Source organism: Schistocerca serialis, chromosome 9 (genome assembly GCF_023864345.2).
Source record: "Schistocerca serialis cubense isolate TAMUIC-IGC-003099 chromosome 9, iqSchSeri2.2, whole genome shotgun sequence".
Taxonomy (NCBI): Eukaryota; Metazoa; Arthropoda; class Insecta; order Orthoptera; family Acrididae; genus Schistocerca; species Schistocerca serialis.
In genome coordinates, this window is record NC_064646.1 from 387,594,035 (window position 1) to 387,613,508 (window position 19,474).

The 19,474-nt window shown below is 42.6% G+C and overlaps 1 protein-coding gene and 1 non-coding gene across 2 annotated transcripts in view; both read left to right on the forward strand.

Annotated features, from left to right (window-relative positions):
• LOC126418457 (homeobox protein PKNOX1-like) overlaps window positions 1-19,474 on the forward strand; it is a 714,504-nt gene that overhangs the window by 178,938 nt on the left and 516,092 nt on the right. The gene's annotated exons all lie outside the window — the stretch shown is intronic.
• Window positions 6,668-6,741, forward strand: Trnat-ugu (transfer RNA threonine (anticodon UGU)). The gene has a single exon. It is a non-coding gene; the product is annotated as a tRNA-Thr (tRNA).

Here is a 19,474-nt window from a genome sequence, read left to right on the forward strand (position 1 = left end):
ACAGACAGCAAGAACCTTTATTGAATGATTAAACGATTGCAGAACAATCACTGGAAACAGTTACTCCCATAAAATACTTAAGAATATGCCTGTGGAGCGATTTGAAGGCGAACGACCACTTAAAATTAATCGTGATGACAGTTGCCAGACTGAGCGTTATTAGACGAATCCTCAGGAAATGTAGTCCTCTCACGAAGGCGGTAGATTGCAAAACACTCGTTCGACCAATGCTTGAATAACGCTCGGCAATTTGGGATCCGCACCGGATAAGATTGATGAGGGAAATAGAAAAGATCCAAAGAAGAGCAGCGCGTTTCGTTAAAGGTTCAGTTAGTTAGCGCGAAAGCGTCACACTCCAATGGCAGACATTGCAGGAGAGGCGTTCTGCATCATGGTATGGCCTACCGTTAAAATTCCGAGGGCTTTGGTGCCTAGAAGAGTCAAGCAAGAAAATACCATGAACATAAAATTAGTGTGTTTCGAACCACAGCAATCATTCTTCCCGCGAACTATGCGCGAGTGAAACGGGAAAAGAGAAAGTGACAATGTTATGCAAAGTGCACTCCGCCACACACCGTAAGGTGGCTTGAGGAGTATAGATGTGGATGTGGAATTATGACAGGTAGTTGTAACTTTAGGAACGTATCAAGAATAGAACAGATCGTGTTGTATTAAAATATGGTTGGTTAGTTAGTTACTTGTTGTAGATTATCCGAAAGATTCATATATCGAAACGATGTGGCAAGACTCAGTTTGCGCGATATAACTCTATGGACATATTATTTTTCTAGTCCTGCTCATGCAGCCACTCTTAAAATTAAGGTGTGGTTTTTCCAAGCTACCAGTTTTTAAATAAAAATGTCTGCAAAGATGAGTAACTTAGAAGCAAATATCCTTGGAGTAGTGAAGCAACTTAAAACAATAAAAGCAAGTCTTCCGGTCCAGACTATACCAACTAGGTTCCTTTCAGAGTATTCTGATGCAACAGCTACATAATCAACAATCATAAACAGTTGCTCGCTCGACGAAGGATCCGTACCCAAAGACTGGAAAGTTGGCCAGGTCACACCAATATTCAAGAAAGGTAATCCACTAAGTTACAGGCCCATATGAACATCGTCGATATGCAGCAGGATTTTGGAACATACACTGTGTTCGAACATTATGGATTACCTGGAAGAGAACGGTCTATTGACACAAAAAAATGTTCAAATGTATGTGAATTCCTAAGGACCAAACTGCTGAGGTCATCGGTCCCTAGACTTACACACTACTTAAACTAATATACGCTACGAACAACACACACACACACACACACACACACACACACACACACACCCATGCCCGAGGGAGGACTCGAACCTATGGCGGGAGGGGTCGCGCGATCCATGACATGTCGCCTCTAACCGCGCGGCATTAAAACACACTCAACACGGATTTAGAAAACATTGTTCCTCTGAAACACAACTAGCTCTTCACTCACACAAAGTGTTGAGTGCTGCTGACAAAGGATTTCAAACTGATTTCGTATTTCTAGATTCCCAAAAGGCTTTGACGCTTTAACCTTATAAATAAAAAACTGAACTGCTTCACTGAAACTACGGAATGTAATTTTTGTGTCTCTTTACCACACAACCGGTCTGTTGTGAAATTGTGTGCTGGTGGAATAACATCTCAATTACGTTACTGGACTCGTGATTTCCTGTCAGAGACGTCACATTTCGTAGTAATTGACGAAAAGTCATCGAGTAAAACATAAATGATTTCTGGCGGTCCCCAGGGTAGTGTTATAGGCAGTCTGCCGTGACTTACCTATATAAACGATTTAGGAGACAGTCTGAGCAGCCGCCTGAAGTTGTTTGCGGGACGCTATCGTTTATCGTCTAGTATATTGATCAAAAGATCAAAATAATTGCAAAACGATGTAGAAACGATATCTGTGTGGTGTGAAACATGGCAATTGACCGTAAATAATGAAAAGTGTGAGGTCATCCAAATGAGTGCTAAACGAAATCCGTTAAACTTCGTTACACGATGAATCAGTCAAAGCTAAAGGCAATAAATTCAACTAAATACCTCGGAATTACAATGACGAACAATTTAAATTGGAAAGAACACATCGAAAACGTTGTGGGGGAAGGCAAACCAAAGACTGCGATTTATTGGCAAAATACTTACAAAAAGCAGCAGGTCTACTAAACAGACTGCCCACACTACGCTTGTCCCCCCCTCTTTTGAAGTACTGCTGCGTGATCAGGGATCCTCACCAGATTGCATTAACGGACTACATCGAGAAAGTTCAAAGAAGAGCAGCACGTTTTGTAGTATCGCGAAATAGGGAGAAAGTGTCACGGACATGATACAGGATTTGGGGTGGACATCATTAAAACAAAGGCGTTTTTCGTTGGGGTGAATCTTCTCACGAAATTTCAACCACAAACTTTCTCTTCTGAATGCGAAAATATTTTGGTGACACCGACAAACATTGGGAGAAACGATCATCATAATAAAATAAGGGGAAATCAGAGCTCGCATGGAAGGATATAGGTGGTCGTTTTTTCTGTGCGCTGTTCGAGAGTTGAATAATAGAGAATTATTGTGAAAGTGGTTCGATGAATCATCTGCCAGGCACTTTACGTGCGATGTAGACGTAGATAGAATAGAAGGAGTGGTCCAGAAGAAATGATTTTAAGGTAGGTTTAAAAGTTGTTTAGCTACCTGTCAGATATTCATGGTTATTAGACAAATAATAAAACAAAAATTAGTTGCTGCGTATTGATCTCCCTTCTGAGGCACTGACGGTTTTAATAAAGAATAATAAATGTCATTTTTTCTTCTGGTGTTGTTGGTATGGACATCACTGTTCTTCTAAAATTGTAATGGATTGTTTATGACAAATTTCAGTGACGAAAATATGTTTTGTGATGGCGCAGTTAAAATGCCAAACTCCTAACGATCACGGATGAACACCACATATTATTGTTACTTCTCGCTTTCGTGTCATCAATACTTGCTTGAACATAATCAACCCATTAGTCTGTGGAGTGCAAATTACGAATTGCGGCTTCAGCATAAGAACATTCAGACCAGGCGCAAGCGTAGTATAAGAGCGCCATCGCGGCCAACGAGTTGAAGCGATTTATAAGATTTTATTAAAAAGCTTGAGGAGAGCGAATTGCATAAACATAAATACAGACATTAAATTCATTTCACCTAGGGGACAAATTCACCACACCAAAATTATAGACGCGCAGCATGTTTTAACTCAAAATGATAATGTGAGGAGTGTTTGGGATCGTGAATGCACCTGTGAGATGTGTAAAATTTACTTTGAAGGTATAAACTAATGTAACAACGAAAACAATTAATTTTTGATAATATCACAACGAAAATAATCAATTTAAAGACATTAAGGAAGATGGTTGAGGTGTGTCATCTGACTGTTTGAGGAACTGACACTTGTGTTCGTGCCACTTTGTAGTAATTGAGTATTCATATATTGACCGAAGGAAACGAGACAGTTCATGGTATTCCACATTTGTCGTGACACATTACACATTTTTCGGCATTAGCTTCGCAAAGAGTTGCTTCTTACTAGCCATCAGGGCGCATCATGTACTAGAAATCCGATCTGGTAGATTATCTACGCAGTTCAAATAGAAATATAAACTTAAAATTGTCCACAGACATATATGTAAACACTTAAACCAAAGAAACCAGCTTATTAGCTCTCATCCCCAGTACTACTATTGTCATGTACTTCATTGGCCGTGGCGTCCGTAAATAATAGTTAGAAAAGGTCAGTGACACTGGAAATTTTAGTTGGTGCCGCAGGCGTGTTCAAGTGGCTTTGATGATTAAGACGACTGCTCACGATAAGTAGGACATCAGTGTGTCACAAGTTTTGGTATCACAATTGATAAATTTGTCCATGTTTGCTGTGTTACTGGCGGAGAAGAATAGCGAACGAAGTATTTCTTACATTATCACTTTAACATAAACATACTAGACAATTTATAATCTTTGATTAAAATTCTTCGTGTGCTTGTGTAGGACTAAAATCCAGAATCTACAGAACAGCTTCTACTTCTTCCATATTCTGGTCATTTACATGTGCATAAGAGATATGTCTATGCCCCAGGAAATTTGTTGAAACAGAATAAATGCCATGATTGCATCACTTTGCAGTTAGAATTCCATCTATCGGGTTCTTCACATGCAGCATCATCACCATCATCAGCAGCAGCATGCGGATTAGTGTGTGTGTGTGTGTGTGTGTGTGTGTGTGTGTGTGTGTGTGTGTAGGGTTCATATTCTTTTTCAGTACTGCGTACCATTCCTTTAGTCTTTCTCTTGTTTATTCAAATTCCATAATGTTTACAGTAAATCCTTTCCATTTTGCTGAGGACCTTCTCTAGATCATCTTTCGTCTCCATGACCACAGCAATATCATCTGCGTATCGCAGAGTGACTATTTTCTGTCATTAATTTTGATCTCCAGTAGTTTCGCGAACTTGGTCCATAGATTCCTGGATTGAATGTAAGAGGAGCGAAATCACTTCCTTATCTCACACCTATTCTAATTTTTGCTTCTCATTCTTTTTGAAAAGTCGTAATAATAGCCAGTTCTTTCTCTAGAAGCTGGGTATCATCAGCATTTTCTCTATTTTAGACCTGTTCTCCGAAGTCTTTGCCATATAACATTATCAGATGCCTTTTCCAGGTCCACAAAGACAACATAAGTAGATTTGTTTTTCTGTAATTACTTTGTGATAAGAAGCTTCAGTGCTCGAAACGCCTCTCTTGTTTTTAATCTCCTCCTGAATCCAAACCGAGCTTAAAAGAAACGTTCATGCACGTGGTATAGGGCGTAAGATTCAATACTGCTCATATTTCGTATCTGTGTACCTGTCGGCGTATTCAGGAAGTATAAAGATACGCGAGATTATTTTAATTATTTGTATTACGGGGGCGGACTGCTTCAAATTGCGGCCTCAATACAAACAGACCCCAGGGTCGCGAATGCTAGTCATATGTTGCATTGTAATTTACGTCTGCTATCAGAAAAGAAGGGGCGCAGCGTTATTCTATTACCGGGAAGAGCTTTGGGTTATACGTGACCTACGTTGACACAAGTACTCCGTAAACCAATGTACAATACGTGGTGTGCTACTAATTATTATCCACTCCAATCTCATTCGTGTATTGAGCGAAGGAAACATTAGCGTCGTTAAACCTCAATACGAGTGGTAGATCTATCTTAGTTTTATACTGGCTAAGCGAGTTACACGATTGAGGTAGAATAATTGTGGTGGTAGCGGTTCTGCGAATTTACCCAGCAGCATGATAATAGCATTGCCCTTCTTCCAGCAGTTTGTTAGGTTCCTAATCGATTGTTATCACATTTTCGGATGGGCTGAAAATTTCTGTTATGATTCTAATAGCGCATCTCATTCTCTCTCTGAAGATCTTCATCCTGCCAATTCCCTAACGGCAACGAACATCGGAGTTGTATTATAAAATAAGACACAGTAGCATGGACGCCTGTGCGTCTGAAGTACGTCTTACATCAACTGCAAGCAGCTGTTTTCCACTACAAATAAATATTGGGGGCATGCTTGGACTAACATTTTATCTCAAAATTTCTATACTTCCGCTGTAGTTAATACAAATTCGCGCTGTCGAATACTCCTACAGAGAACTATCGTACGATATCGAAAACCAAGTTTGTAACTGAAATCTAAAGCCACTACCAGATAGGACGTAGCATATTGTTGCTAACGGATATTTATAGTTAGGTAAAGAATATGCATGCAAAGTTATTTAAAGTGGAACGATCACGTAAAATTAATTGTAGGATGGTTAGATATCGGACAGGTTCATTTGAAGAATCGTGATGAAGTGTAGTTCACCCACGAAATGCGCAATTTAGAAAACTGTCTGGGACCAGTACCAGATAAAACTGATAGAGGAAATAGACGAGATCGAAGAAGAGCAGCGCATTTCGTGAGAGGTACGTTTAGTAAGCGCGAAAGAGTCACAAAGATGTTCAACCAATCCCAGTGGCAGATGCTACAAGAGAGGCGTTACGCATCACGGTGTGATTTATTGTTTAAATTTCGAGACATACGTTTGTAGAAGACTCATCCAGTATATTGTTTTTGCTTTGAACATCTCGCGAATAGAGCATGACGGTGAAATTAGAGATATTCGATATATAAGATAGTGACTGTTCTCGAAAGAACAGATACCATTGATGACCGTGCAGCTTCTCTAGAATAAATGATAATTAATTGAAACCCTCAGCTGCCGACAGGTGTTGTTTATATCAACAACACCTGTCGGCAGCTGAGGGTTTCAATTAATTATCATTTATTCTAGAGAAGCTGCACGGTCATCAATGGTATCTGTTCTTTCGAGAACAGTTACTATCTTCATATATATATATATAGTTAAACGCTACCCAGCCATTGACCATCGTCTGTGCGAATGTGCACAGGTTACCCGAAATCTTACGGGAATCGTCACCTTAGTGTGCGCGAGTAATGAGCGGATGGGAAAATATATATTAGATAAATTACGTATGTAGAATGTGGACAGTTGGGAATGTGGGACTCACGGGAAGCGTGCAAGGGATAAGTCCCTGCAGTCGCGCTGTTCATCTGTGTCCTCGGTGGCTCAGTTGGATAGAGCGTCTGCCATGTAAGCAGGAGATCCCGGGTTCGAGTCCCGGTCGGGGCACACATTTTCAGCAGTCCCCATCGAGGTATATGAACAACACCTGTCGGCAGCTGAGGGTTTAAGTTAATTAGCATTCAGAGGTATTCGAGTTTACAATCGCTCTTCCGCGCAGTATTCGCGACTGGAAGAGAAATGTGCCGTATGTTTAGTTAGAGCGGTGCAAAAGGCACTCTCCGCCACACAGCGTAAAGTGATGGGGATGTATAAATTTAGTTGTTAAAAGAAATGTGGTGGTTTTCATCCTGCACACTATAGACTTTAATTAGTTTAGAAGAAATTTTTTAAAATGTTCATCTATATTAGTTTCGTTGAATGTTAACAGTGTGTCCTGCAGAATTTTGTAGAGACAGAATATTCTAGAGCATAGTGAGGGTGGCAACGCTGAACTTGATCCGTCAGCGTTCGTTTGGCCTTATGACGAGAAACTAAATAAAAGTGGCGTGCCCACCTGCTGTGGGGGCTGCCACTTTGTTGTTAACTTGGGTCCTTTACTAGCGGGCGGCCAGCGCAGGTGGCGGCTCCGCGGGGCACACGTGTACCGTGTCGCCGCGCCGCGCAGCGGCGGTGTCGCACGTGCGGACAATGTGCTGATGGCGGCGACGCGCGCGATATTGGACTCACCAATCACGGCGCTGGAGGCGGGCCGGCGCGAGCCCGGGGCCCGCAGCCGCCGCCCCTCCCCTTCCCCTGCGCCGCCACCCCTCCCCTGGCGGCGCTGTTATTAAAAATTCCCTGCCTCTCCGCTCCGCCCTGCCCCGCCGCCTCGCTACTCCTGCTCTCCTACTCCCGCTCCCGCGCCTACTCCTACCACCGCCCTGGCGTGCCGGTGCCGCGCGGGGCCAGCAAGTTGCGCGCGAGCGTCGCCGCGTTTGGTGTGCGCGGCCGCGGTTTTCATTGGATGGCTGCCCGGCGGCGCGCAGGTCTGTGCCGCGATAGCTGCTCGCAGCCCGCCAGCCCGCGCTTCGTTATCCGCCGCCCGGTGCGCGTGGGCGCGAGAGACTCGCTCGATTGCGGAATGCTTCTGCCCACCTACACACAGGCTTCCCGTACCAAACCGTGGTGAGTCTTAAGGCATTCCAAGAACCTCTGCCGTCACTCTTCGTCTCAGACGCATCAAACTTTGCCTGGTGGCACGTAAAATCTGCTCCTTTCCTAGTAAGTGTTTACCGTCGCACGCCTCATCGGAAGAAAACACCTCTCCTGTGGTCGCACCACGAGATGTCCGCGATCAGATGTGCGAGTGGTACGGGGAGAGGACAGAGCACTGTGCATATGCGCAACACGACTAGCGAAGTATCAGCGGCAAACATCAGCCGTCTCATAGTCAGCGTGTCAGTGTTGGTAGTTCAGGCTGCGGCGTTAACGCCAGCTGACACACCTTCGAACTGCTGCGTCCTTTGGCGCGGGGACGTTAGTTACCAACTGTGGAACTTTCAAGACACTCGTACAAGAAATCGACCATAACATGACAGTTAACGAAATACGAATCCGCCAGTGCTTTGTCAAACTTTCGTGACTAGGAGTGATCCAGCTACTTAAGCGTCACATGTTTAAAGAAGCGATGATATGGACTGTTATTGGCTGTGCTGGAATGGAGAACATCGGAGTAAAACTCAGAGTGGTCACTGTGTCAAGTGATCTCATTGTTAAACTGCAAAGAAGTGACTGTGTAAGGAGGCCAGATGAGGGAACTACAAATTTTGAAAAAGTCGTCCGAGAAATTATCCGGTAACTGAGCTGGGCCTCTGTCTGCTAACGTCGAGAACTTCCTACTGTTCTCGATCTCACCAAACTCGAGAACTTCCTACTGTTCTCGATCTCACCAAACTCCTGTGACTACAGAAGCACCAGAATTCTCCATTCAGTGTTTAATACTGTAGAAACAATATTATCGTAAACTGGCATTTGGAACAGCTTGACGGCGTTGATTTTTTTTAAATGCTCAACAACCAATGTTGGTTTCACATCACTATATTTACTGCTGCAGATCACGATTTTAATTTCTTCGCCGGCCGGTGTGGCCGTGCGGTTCTAGGCGCTTCAGTCTGGAACCGCGTGACCGCTACGGTCGCAGGTTCGAATCCTGCCTCGGGCATGGAGTGTGTGATGTCCTTAGGTTTGTTAGGTTTAAGTAGTTCTAAGTTCTAGGGGACTGATGACCACAGATGTTAAGTCCCATAGTGCTCAGAGCCATTTGAACTATTTTTTTTTAAATTTCTTCAGTTTACCATATACAGCGTTTCTCGAGAAATAATTCCTATTGCCGAGTGCGTTTTCTTTATTTGCATTATGACCATGCAGCAGCTCAGACACGGAAACATTACATTTAAATCGCCATAAAATATTGAAATGGTATAATCATGTTGAGAGCATGGACGATAATAGATGTAGAAATTATCTTTACATATCCTTCAGCAAATGTAGTGGAATGCGGAAAGTCAAATTTGTAGATCTTTGAAAGATGGGACAGGCCTAGCAAGACTAACCCTTGATGATGACGATGTAGTACAGAAATGTATTTGATTTCGGGAATTATTTGTTGAAAAGTCTATTGCACAGGATGAACAAATAATATCATGACTATCTGCAGCAAATGTTTGGGTATTAGAAAAAAACTGTGTTTACAGACGCAGGGTATCAAAAGTCGTTCTATAATGTGTAACACTGAAACCTAGTGCAAGTTTCGAGTGCCGCGCTATCGTCTTTAGAGGTACTTCTATGTACGTGGTTTTCAGTGGCGTTCAGTTTCGCGGATCTTCAGCACTAAATTCGGAAGCTAAACGCCATTGAAAGAACAACTGACTAGGTAAGAGCATGCACGACACTGGGACGAAGTTCTAGGCAAACATTAAATGACTCGTCGCTATACATTATGTAATACAGTAATTTAATATTTATTAAAAGACAGCGCAACGAGAAAGTAACAGATATGTAAACTTGGGATAGCTGCGTTTCAGAAATTAAATGTTGTAGTAGAGACTTTAAGAAACTCAATATGTGACTAACAGAAAAAGCAGAGGTTATGGTGTCTTAAATAATTTATTGTATGGGTAGACACGACGACAGGAGAAGCGGAAGACTGACGCTAGCAAACTTATGTTAGGCGCAGATTCTCCATTGGCCGGAAATATCAGACAGCACCATCGAATCAGTGTGTCTCTTGTAGACCATGTCGACGCCATCGCGCGGCATCCAATACAAACCACAATGCTGAACAGCTGTATGTTGATCATTTTCCTTACGTTGTGTTCCACAAAACCATGCCGAGTATGTCAGCTCGAGTCCTAGCACTTCACCTGGCTTATCTGGTTCAATTGTCAACTCGTAGATAAAGCATACGGTTGACGATGTCGTAGACTGTCAGTGCAGACATTACTTCTTGATGCACATGCCCACCAGTATGCTAAATTGTATTGTTGTGTGTATGTTCTTCAAAGTTAAGACTTTCACAGTGCAGGAATGTTGCAGATCCGCATGTGCCCGCAAGTACCACTTGTAGTGGATGTTATACGAGGTCTTCAAAAAGTCTCCCCGCAGTGCGCGTGCCGTATGCCGCAGTGAATAAACCGAAATGAAACTCAGTGAAATAAAAGTTATTAATTTATAGAATATTATATGTGGAAAGCGTCCCCCATGTTGTCGAATAAACAATTGTAACATTTCTTCTGTAACAGAAGCAGTGAAAGTGGATATTGAGTTTTCAGTTCATCGATGGATTTTGGACGGTTTTTATAAATAGTTGCTTTCGCTGCACCCCAGAAGAAAAAGTCAGGTGGTGTTAGGTCAGGCGATAGTGGACGCCCAAGTCCGTGTGAAATTATGCGATCACCAAAAAACATCAGCAAGCAGTGACACTGAAACGCGAGCTGTATGCGCGGTTGCATCATCTTGCTGAAAATAACCGTTCAATATTTCTGTTTACACAAGTTCTCCTATGAAGGGGTACAGAATATCACTGCAGTATCGTTGTGCGTTTATAGTTTCATTGGCCGGCCGGTGTGGCCGAGCGGTTCTAGGCGCTGCAGTCTGGAAGCGCACGACCGCTCCGGTCGCAGGTTCGAATCCTGCCTCGAGCATGAATGGGTGTGACGTCCTTAGGTTAGTTAGGTTTAAGTAGTTGTAAGTTCTAGAGGACTGATGACCTCAGATGTTAAGTCCCATAGTGCTCAGGGCCATTTGAACCATTTTTTAAACGTTCACGTCTACAAGTAACGGATCTACTGGCGCTGGCTGAGGTAACGAACAGTGGAATGTTGGGAGAGTCCACGTGAAGGGAAGTAACCCAGTCAGGCGAACAATCATACGACACGCACGGCTAACAATCATACGGCACTGCGGAGAGACTTTTTGAACACCCCGTACATTTTCATTTTGGGCAAAAAATTAACAGCCCCAGTAGAATCACGATCTTAATCTTCAATATGTTATACGTTGACCGCCACTTAAATGTGGGTTATCATGTACTTTCTTTACCTATGACGTCTTCGGTTTCCTCTTAATGATAATATGACGGTAGTAATGGTATCAGCCCCCCAATTGACGGCCCGTAATTAAAACAGCCTCCTCTGTTCGGGATGTGCATTTAAAATCGGGTCTTTTCAACTGTAAACTTACCTAAACTGAAGAAAATTGTCAAAACAAGTTCTTCAGAAATTCCCTAGCAGGGGTATTAACTCCTGTCAAAACTAATCGTGTAATTCTAGTCTACAGATTTTGTGACGTACCCGATTATTGTGTAAAGGTCGAGCAAAACGTTTCTGTTCGAAGGTCGTACCGTCCAGAATCCGTATGCCAATCAGGCAAAATCGACGTGAGGATTGAGGCAATCATCCCACCGTCGCAGTAGGTGGAAGATACCCGTGTGGTAAAACACCGTCTCCTGTTGGGTACGTACATGTCTGCTCCACATCCACGTCCGATAGGAATCGTAGACCCTCGTAGGCCTTTTTTAAGGGACCGAAGGAGTGATAATCGCATAGGGAGAGAGAGCAGGAGTGTAGGGCGGGTGCTCGAGAATCCCCCACATGAGATGGCGTAGCTTCTGCGTTACGACATTTGCGATTTGGGGAAGTGGGTTATCATGAAGCAGCAGCTAACCTTCTGAGCGCACCATTCCACAATAGATTTTAGACAGATATGCTGCCCCATACACGTTCTTCATTCTCCGATGGTTGTCTGCTGGCGTTTGTTCTTCGGAAGCCAAGAAAATAATATGAGCACGTTGGTCCTGTTTGGACGCATTTGGTAATAATGTCGCTATAGTTCACGTTCCCGCATTTACCGCATGCACGTCGGAAAGACACGAATACCACACTAATCCATTGCCTACATATCGGTGCTTATGAACACGCATCGGAGTCGCACTACGTTGCATATACGCTGTGGTAATGCCCGCAAACGGAAAATTTTTTGATCGGTCCTTATATGTAGGTAAATTACGATTAACATGCGCTTTGGTAAACATCACCAGTGCGATGTAAAAATTTCAAGCTGCTCTCAATCCACAGATTGATTTGAACACTACAGCACCTTACTGCTCCTATTGGAGGTGGTCAGCCCTTCCCTTCCAGTTAGCTTCAGGGGAACCTATTGTTTAACGTGGACAGTTAACCTAGGTTCAACTTGGTAACTTTTACATTAACAAATCACTGTCCAAAAGTGGAGAAAGAAGCGATAAATGACAGAAAAAATCCTAGGTCTCTTGAGAATTGAACCCAAAATTTGAATTTTTAGTGAGACAGTCACCGAGTCACAGTATGGAAACAAAAAGGGGACCACTGGTGTCATTAAGATGGAAGACACCAAACGAGCTCAGCGAAGCGATTCGCAATCTTTCCGCCGTCCTTAGTCGAGAGTGGAATAGGTATGACCAGACTCATGCCTTCATGTTAACCAGCAGTTCCTTTCAGAAACTCGAAGTTTTTTGATTTCTGATAGCAGGCCGCCTTTGTCTTTGAACGGCGCAGTTAGTTTATTCAGTACTGTTGCCAAAAGTTTAAACGACAACGGTTTTAAAAAATAATGGTTGTGAGACAGTAAATTGCTTCCGAACGTCACTGCAAGGGGAAACATCGGTTTCACAATATGTTACCATTCTTTTCTTCCTCAGTTTGCTTTCTGATTTAAGGAAAAATTACTTCACATTCTCAATAACGAAGAGTTTCAATGACAAGACTATGTACATATTACTGAATCAAAAGAACAAATAACTGGACAAGCTACGCTTTTTACAACGAACAAAATGCGTAGCTTTTCCAGTTAATATAATTAATATTGGCATCCATTTTTCCACAGTTGCTATTTCACTTATGTTTCTAATGTTCACAAGAAAAAAACTTTTTTTGCAACTGAAAACTTATTTCGTTTTAACCAAACATGTGTCGCCTGTTCATATTGGCCATCATCAGTGATCTAGAATACAAAGAAAATTATTTAATTATATATTTTTATAATGAGTTCTATAGTGTTGCCTGGCGGCAGATATAAATAATACACACAAAATCATATCTGTGTGAGACCATTATAGTCTCTGAAATTGTGTCATTTAATTTGTAAATACAATTAGTTGGATAATGGGCAAATGAAAATAACAGAAAGATAAGAGTATGTTATGTATGACAACCATATGTCTCTAATTAGATAATTTAAATGCTCGACCAGGAAACCTAACAAAATATGTATATATAATAATTTTCTTTATGTTACAAACCACTGATTATGCCTACTATGAATAGACAAAACATGTTTGGTTAGAAACAAAACAATCATTTAGTTGCAAAAGACAGAATTTCTTTTGTTTACGCGATGTGATCAAAAAGTAACGGAAGTTTTTGTTTTCTTGAAGTATCTTTATTTATTCACCAAGATCAACGTTTTCCCCTTCAAAAAAACCCCTCTCAGATATAATACTTTGTGCCAGCGCATTTACCCATTTTGGAAGCACTTCTGAAACTCGCTTTTCGTTATGGTGTTCTGCTCCTTCAGCGATTCTGTTTTTGTCTCATAAGTGGTGGCAAAACGACGTCCTTTCATGATTCTCCTCAGCAGGGGGCCATGTCTGGCGAATATAGGGCTGAGGCAACATAACGGTTTTGGTTTTTTTGCCAAAAAATCACAAAGAAGTATTGAGGTGTGAGCCGGATCATTACCGTGGTGCAGTTTCCACGAGTGGTTTTGCCACAGTCTGGTCATTTTCTCCGGATTGCTTTGTGCGTACATCACATAACTTCTAAGTAGGACTTACTGACTGTACGACCATAAGGCAGGAACCCGTGATGTACTATCCCACAGTTATCGAAGAATACAGGGTGAAGAACCTTCACATGTGATCGAACTTTTCGAAGTTTTTTCGGCCTTGGCTCTTCAGGCACTGTCCATTGGGACGATTGGCCCTTTGTTTCAGCACCCTTTATAACGTTCTTTAGAAGTTCTGGACCGTTGTCGAGTTCATTCGGCAATTTCTGAGCGATGTCTACGCTATCTCGTCTTTAGCCGAAATTCGGAACAAATTTTGATGCTACAAGTTTCATGCCCGAAAGATCCGAAAAAATTGCTTAGCATGAGCCAAAGGATATGCCGACATCATGAGCAACCTCTCTGATAGTGATTCGGCGATTTTCCTGAACTATTTCCTTTATTTCTTCCACATTGTCGTCAGTAATGTATCAATTAGAGCGTCCGGGCCGGTCGTCGTCTTCAGCGTCTTCTCGACCCTCTTTGAAACCTTTATACCGCTCGTAAACTATTGCCTTACTCATAATAGATTCTCAAAAAGCCGCAGACAATATTGCGAGTGCGATGCTGCACGTTATTATATTTTTCAAGCAAAATTTAATGCAAATTCTTTGATCTATCTTTTTCGTAAGTAAAAATTCCCCGAACACTGGCAGACACGTATTAACTTTTCGACTTTCGACAGTAAACTAAACATTCAAAACAGCTGAAATTGCAAACACACGTCAGGAACATGGTACAAATTAGATAAAAAAAGTTTCGAAAATAGGATGTATAAAACCCACGGAACTCCGAAATTCCCGTTACTTTTTGATTACACCTCGTACGTGATGAACATAATTGGTACTATTAAATTATGTTTATACATAAACAGACTTTAGGCATATTTAGGCTGGAAGAAGTAATGACTATTAAGTAGGAATCGGAAAATTTATGCCAGACCAGGAGTCGAACCCAGAGATCTTGTTGACTACGAGCAATCTCCTAACTTTTAGGCTGCCCGAGCAAGCCTCCGGTCCGGACTCTAGCTTCATTGTCCCTGATGTGTAACGAACAAACATAGAACCAAAATTGCAATCTAAAACACGGTGTCCCTGCAAAACACAAAAACCCGATGCAGGCCGAAAGCGCGTCACACACATTGTACTGGACGGTGATGGGAAGATTTAATATGGCATATAAGCTTGAAAATTTCTTCTAAATCTCTCCTGCATAGATATAATTTTGGTGGTCTGTATGGACAGGATAGGAAATCATTTGGAAGGAGGTAACAGTTAGCTAGTTCATCAGACTTCCTGAAATTGCATTCGTTTGAGACAGAGATTCGTATCAGTCATAAATTGCGTATTTTTATTAATAGTTTGTTAATTAAAATGAAACGTTATTTCACAAAACTAGTAATTCAGCTAGGCGTCAAGCTGTTCATCAAAATCTGTGTATTCTATGGAGACGATCGTATTTCATTCGAAGTTTTCTAGCAGTAGACCAACTGGGTAGGAGATTGTTGTGTTTTACCACTCTCCAATAGCTCCATGTTTAACATTAGTTTCTTGAGACATAATGTGGTGGAAGGGGCACGCGAGTGTCAGTATTCGGAAGCTTAAGCAAAATGAATTCGAGTGATCCTTAGTGGAGGAAATAGGTCGCCTTCAAGACTCTCCAAAAAAAAAAAAAAAAAAAAAAAAAAAAAAAAAAAAAAATCATTGGATAACTGAGACTCGGTTTGCAGGATTGCTACACTCATACTCTTTTTCTGTACGAGTTCTTTACGTAGGCCTATCGTAACTATATGGATATGAAGAGCACGTAGAAAAGCGCCAGGTGATTATAAAAAGAAAGCCGACTTCGTGGCACTGCATCGTTAAAATTTATGACATATGACTTTCTATAAGGCTAAAATGGAAATCTGTGAGGATCGGCATTGGTTGAATTTGAATACCGGAAGACTGTGTGCAGCTCATTCCAGTCGAAGATACTTTTACTATTCCACACGCGTATTTAGCGAACGCACTACAGGGTTACGGAGAACTAATCAGACATGCAGTGTAAATGCAGTGTAAATTACATTATAAACCATTCGTGGATGGCCGAGCGGTTCTAGCCGCTTCAGTCCGGACCAGCGCTGCTGCTACGGTCGCAGGTTCGAATCCACATCGGGCATGGGTGTGTGTGATGTCCTTAGGTTAGTTAGGTTTAAGTAGTTCTAAGTTTAGGGGACTGATTACCTCAGATGTTTAGTCCCATAGTGCTTAGAGCCATTAACCATTTCAAAGTAACACTTGAATCCAACGCCCTCGGTTGTTTGTTGGATAGTTACCAATTTCTCATCTTCCCCTACAGTTTTACCCTGTACAGTTCCTACAAGTATCATGGAAGTTATTCTCTGATGTCTTAACACGTTTCCCTCACCATCCTGCCCCTTCCATAGTTTTTCGACAGGTTGCTCTCCTCGCCGATTCTCCGGATAACCTCTTCATTTCTCATCACTCCGTCAAATTTTCAACATCGTTCTATAACACCGCTTCTCAAAAGACTCATATTTTCTTTTCTTACGGTTTCCATACTTCCATACATTGCTGTGCTTCAAACGTAAATTCACTGAACGAGATGGCGCAGTGGTTAGCACACAGGGCTCGTATTCGGGAGGACGACGGTTCAAACCCGTGTCCGGCCATCCTGATTTAGGTTTCCGTGATTTACGTAAGTCGCTTCAGGCAAACGCCGGGATGGTGCCTTTGAAAGGATACAGCCGACTTCCTTCCCTAATCCGATGGGACCGTAGACCTTACTGTTTGGTCCACTCCCACAAATCAACCAACCAACCATACATACATACATACATTGTTAGATATTCCTTCCTCAAGACTGATGTTTAACACTAGTAGACTTCTTTTGGCCAGGAGTGCCGTCTTTGCTTGTGCTAGTCTGTCTTTTATGTCCCACTTGCTTCGTCCGACCTGTGTTATTTTACTTCCAAGTTAGCATATTTCCTTCGCTTCACGTATTTCGTGGTCCCCAATTTTCTTTTTATCACTACATTTCTTTGGCATCTCATTATTTTCGTCTTTCTTCAGTTCGCTCTAAATCCTTATTCTGTGCTCATTATACTGTTCATTCTAATGGAATGTCATCAGCGAATCTTATCATTGATATCCTTTTACGCTGAATTTTAATCCCACTCTAAAACTTTGATTTCCGTCATTGCTTCTCGAAAATAGATATTGAACAGCAGAGGCGAAAGACTGCATACCTCGTTCTTTGGCTTCCGTTATTATTGTTCCCTCTTCGTTCTTATAAGTACCTAAAAAGCTCTGATAAATTAATTCGAATATCGAAACAATTCTGCGCACCGCCTGTGACTACAGTGGAGAGGCGAAACTGGCATCTTACACCGTTTGTTGTACACTGTTCGATAATCTCATTAAAATAAATGTACATGTAGATTTATTGACTACTTTCCGCCTGGATTTTATTGAAGGCCGGCTTCGGTAACGTATAACACATATGCATCATACCCGTAGATTGAGAGACTGACGCGTATGAAATTCACTTGAGAACTGATAAAGGTGTTCTGTTGTATCAGAAAATAGGGAAATCATGTAGCTCGGCTACACGCTGCGAGGCGGTCCCGCCTCGTGTTCCCGCAAGCATGTCCAGATTGCTTGCCAGCTCTCTTCTCGCCAGATCTGGCTGCCTGCCACAAACGCTTCATAAACACTTGCAGCCACATCACAGACGTCCTCTGTCTGCCACTCCTTGCTCTTGGGCGTCAAGGGAATCACACCATACGGCCAGTTTTTTTGCGCTTGTCTCTCTAGGATCTAATTTTGCGTAGCAAAATCTGTAGTACTTGATGTAACGAAACAAGGCGGGTTCCATGACAGTAGGTGTCGGTCAAGGACGCGTATGCTGCACCCAGCATGAAACGGGAAGACTTCGTAATACTTTCTACGACACTGTCCAACAGGTTTCTTCTCACTTGCTCAGCTACGCGTGATAGGTTCCTTGTGCCATCGTGGACGTAAACGCTGACATCACAGTCACTGACTTGTCCTTCATCTCATCATCATCATCATCATCATCCGTGTTCCGTCCAAAGGCAGGTTTTCACATGGTAGTTCTACATTCTCTCTTATGTTCTGCTGCCCTCTTCAGGCCTACGTAATTTCCGATTCCCTTAACTTCGTCTATCATCTTGTATCTCTTCATTCCTCGCACCAACTTACCTTTCAGTGCGTCTTTTAGCAAGCAATCCTGTTTCAACAAGTGCCCCTTCCAGTTCTACTCTCTTTCTCTTGTAATCTGCAGCAGTCTTCTCCTTCCACCAACCATTTCCAACACTGTTTCGTTACTTACTCTTCTCATCCAGCTTGTTCTCTCCATTCTCCTTCCACATCTACATCTAAAATGCTTGTAGCTTTTTTCACCCTCTCGCCTCAGTATCGATCTTTCTGCCCCACTCCAGACAAAACATCAGAGCCTTATGTAACAACAAAACATTATCAATAATGTGCATATAGCTGGCATCTGATCTTTTCAAAACTAAAGCGGGAGCAGAGACAGAGACAAGAGGTCAGCCAAGGCTTCAAGACGTCGTTTTCCGTGTAGCAGAATGTGTTTTGGCTTGGAAGACAGGGCATACTTCAGACAAGACAGAAGTTTAGATGCGACACGGTCGAATGGATATTGCGAAACGTAATATTAATGGTTCAAATGGTTCTGAGCACTATGGGACTAACTTCTGAGGTCATCAGTCCCCTAGAACTTAGAACTACTTAAACCTAACTAACCTAAGGATATCACACACATCCATGCCCAAGGCAGGATTCGAATCTGCGACCGTAGCGGTCGCGCAGTTCCAGACTGTAGCGCCTAGAAGCGCTCGGCCACCCCGGCCGGCCGTAACATCAATCTATACAACTATCGTATGGGGTCTGGAGTACCCGAACGAGATGGCGCAGTGGTTAGTAAGTACACTGACTCCCATTCCGGAGGACGGCGGTTCAGATCTCCGACTGGCGATCCAGATTTCGGTATTTCGTGATTTCCCTTAATCGATCCAGGCAAAACTACACGATGGTTCCGTTCAAAAGGACACGCCGATTTTCTTCTCCATTCATCCGTTATCTGGCCCGGCCGTTGTGGCCGAGCAGTTCTAGGCGCTTTAGTCTGGAACCGCGCGACCGCTACGGTCGCAGGTTCGAATCCTGCCTTGGGCATGGATGTGTGTGATAGGTTGGTTACGTTTAAGTAGTTCTAAGTCTAGGGGACTGATGACCTCAGATGTTAAGTCCCATAGTGCTCAGAGCCATTTGAACCATCGTTATCTGGGTTTGTGCTCCGTCTGTAATAACCGTACCTGTTGACGTGACGTTTAACTCGTTAACCTTCCTTCATTCCTGTACAAATACGTCAAGCAATAAAGGATATTCATGGGATCTTGTCCTGGTTGAATTGTAATCTCTTGGTTGAGGATGGTATTATGGCCGATTTATCCACA